We start from the raw sequence: 3,356 nt of genomic DNA, 5'->3' as shown, positions 1-3,356 counted from the left end.
CCGAAAAAACAGATACCATCTTAGCATATACATAGTTAAGGCTCACCGGCCACTTGACCATCTTGTTCTTCTGTGCGAATGCACAAACAGTGCCCGAACTCTTACGGGATTCGGCAACGAGCCGCGAGTAATGAATATAATGGGCGGGGGCACTACGAATGTAGTGCGGGTCAATACATTGAGAATGTGGGATTCGCGGGAGGCGTACCAGAGACAAATCCCTGCAGTCGCGCTATCCTCTGTGTCCTCGGTGGCTCAGATGGATAGAGCGTCTGCCATGTAAGCAGGAGATCCCGGGTTCGAGTCCCGGTCGGGGCACACATTTTCATCTGTCTCCGTTGACGTATGTCAACGCCTGTAAGCAGCTAAGGGTGTTCATTTCATTGTAATAGCTATCAAAGCACCTTATGTGTCTACCCTGTAATAGGGAAGTGTCACAGCCAGAAGGCTCAGTGTGTTGCAAACGTGTGAAGCAATCAGGCAACCATTGCACGGAGACGCACTCGTGCTTCATGTAGCCATAGAGCAAGTTTGGAATGGGTAAAACTGTGACCTTTCCAGTGGCGGGATAGTCCTTCCGGAGAACTGACAAACAAGTTGGACTTGCTGCGACAGTGGCGCAACGATGGTGGTATCAGTGATCACGTGAACATCCTCACACCCGCAGAGGTTCTGGATGTCCATGCAGCACGGACGCCCGCTAGGATCATAGTATTGTAAGGGCAGCAGTGGTGAGTAGAACAGCTACCACAGCACAGATAAGGGGGATTATGAGCCCAGACGTGTCAACACGAACTGTTGAGAAGTGGTTATTAGGAAGTCGGACTAAAGGCACGCACATCTCTACCCCATCTACTTGCGTCTGGCGTCGTCAAACCATCACTTGGAAGATTGAATGGCGCGCCTTGGTCTTCAGCGATGAAAGCAGATTCTGACTGCAAGCGAGTGATAATCGTTTACATTTACGATGCAAGCCTGCTGAGCGCTGTCTCCTACAGTGCATTCATCCAAGACACTCTAGCCCTACCCCGGGCCTTGAGCTCTGGAGTACGATAAGCTACAACTCTCGCTGGAATGGGCGCCAACTAACGCTCGTTACGTGCGGAGTGTTGGTAGACTCGTTCTTTTGCCGTTCTTGCAATAGGAAGGTGGTTTGCTCTTCCAACAGGTTAATGCCCGCCCATACACTTTACCTGAAACTCAACGTGCTCTGCAAGACTTCCTTGGCCAGCACGATTCCCGGACTTGTCTCTAATAGAGTACGTATGGTTTATGAATGGGCAGGAAATGACTCGCGCAACTAGTTAACCAACGACTCTTACAGAACTACGTGAACAGGGGTCATAACGTATCACGGGACAGTATTCGCCACCTGTACTATCGACTGGATGCAGGAATAAGCATCTACATTGCTACTATAGAGGTTAAACCCCGTATTAATATGGGTGTTTCAACAAGGGTTGATACCTGGTATCTCGAAACTGCTTGTCCTGTTTATCTATAATTGTAATCATTTCACTGCTGCAATAATAAATACTGAGTGAACTGGAAACTGAGTGAAATGGCATAGTAATTTTCTCTGGGAGTGTAGTTTTAGATGTAGTACTAGAATTCTGCATACCATATCTGCACGTTGATAGATGATATTTTTATGGATTCGTTGATGATTTGCATCGTTAATACCCAGAGAAACAATTCTAGTACCCACAGTATAATGACAGATGATTTTACTATAGATCTCATGATGGTAAGTGTTGTTACAACACAAAGCTACAAACTTTTAGTGCTTGCTGTGACTGTTACTTGACAGCTGACAACAGCAACCAGGGCACTATCCACTGTCCTTATTACAACAGCCTTGCAGCAACCCGACTTCTTGGGTGTCGGATAAGCACTGCTTCGCTACGTTATGGTACCGCCATCACCAGCTGCTGCCAAACAAGATGACCTCCTAGGTACTATTTACATGCGTCCACTCAGCCACAGTAGCCGGACGTTCGCCGAGCATCGTCCAATCAATCAGACGGCTAGATTCTCAATCTGCCCGGCAACTATCAGGCAGCCATAGTGATGAGACATTCGACTGTCTGACGGCTGTAACAACTGATCGGCCAGTCGCTTGTTTTTTAGTTCAGTCGTTTGCTTTCAGCCAAATGACTACTGGATGAAACTAGTCCATGCGGCCACTTCAGCCGTATGAATGTTTTTCGCTCTCCAGGTTTGTGTGCTCTCAATCAACGTGAGGAAACTAACAGTTAAGAGGATGCTGAAACGCCTGGTTACATGCGCAGGACAGAACAGGTAGTTGGAATTGTGGAAAGGGGCCAAAAATGAGCGGCTGTCTCTTTAATTTTTAAAACGGCTGAAGGCCCATATTTAAAAATCAAAAACAATAAATTTTCAAAAGGCATAAAGCACAATGTTCTATCCTTAAATAATATTTCAGATGAGGCTGAAGGCCCAAACAATCTAAGATTTGGCAAGTAAGGAATTTTAAGTTTAAGACGGCTGAAGGCCCATGATTCAAAAACACAACTACAATAAATTTTCAAAGGCCGAAGGCCCATAGCTTTATCCTTATATAAGACCCGAACATTCTAAGACTTAACAATAAGGAATTTTACTTTTAAAACGGGTGAAAGCCCGTAATTCAAAACACAACTACAATAAATTGTTACAAGGTAGAAAGCCCAAGGCTTTATCCTTAAATATTTTTTTTAACGAGGCTGAAGGCCCGAACAATCTAAGATTTAACAAGTAAGGAATTTAAATTTTAAGACGGCTGAAGGCCCATGATCGAAAAACACAACTACAATAAATTTTCAAAAGGCAGAAGGCCCAAAGCTCTATCCAGAAATTTTTTTTTTTAATGACGCTGAAGGGCCAAACAATGCGAGACTTGACATGTAAGGAACTTTCAATTTTAAAACAGCTGAAGGCCCATTATTTAAAACCCAACTAAAAGCATGCAAATTCAACCCATCGGCTATGATTCATTAAAAATACACAATCAAACACCAATAAGAAAAGGTAGTACAGATAGCTGCGCTCAGAAGTTTCCGCAGATCGGTCTGCGCTTGAAATATTAACGTTCGCTTACGGGAGACAGATAGCCGGCCCTACTATATCCGATCCGCCGGCAACCCAACCAAGAGACAGTCAACGGGCCCACCGACAAGACCCACCCGATCAGTACACAAGGAACTCCAAAGCCAAAATGTAAAAGGAGTAGCCGCCCACAACCAAGTATGCATAAGCTGTCAAAACTACACACACGTGTTGGACAGCGACAACACGGTGAGGAAAGGACACTGCCTGAATTTTATGTCAGTGGCCAGGGCAGGTAACCGGAACGC

The 3,356-nt window shown here is 45.2% G+C and overlaps 1 non-coding gene across 1 annotated transcript; it reads left to right on the top strand.

The window, feature by feature from the left end:
- Positions 1 to 244: 244 nt before the first annotated feature.
- Positions 245 to 318, top strand: Trnat-ugu. Its single transcript has one exon. It is a non-coding gene; the product is annotated as a tRNA-Thr (tRNA).
- Positions 319 to 3,356: the final 3,038 nt, after the last annotated feature.

The sequence above is a fragment of the Schistocerca piceifrons genome, chromosome 6 (genome assembly GCF_021461385.2).
Source record: "Schistocerca piceifrons isolate TAMUIC-IGC-003096 chromosome 6, iqSchPice1.1, whole genome shotgun sequence".
NCBI lineage: Eukaryota > Metazoa > Arthropoda > Insecta > Orthoptera > Acrididae > Schistocerca > Schistocerca piceifrons.
Note: the sequence above shows the minus strand (reverse complement) of the source record. Positions and strands in the feature narration are given on the sequence as shown.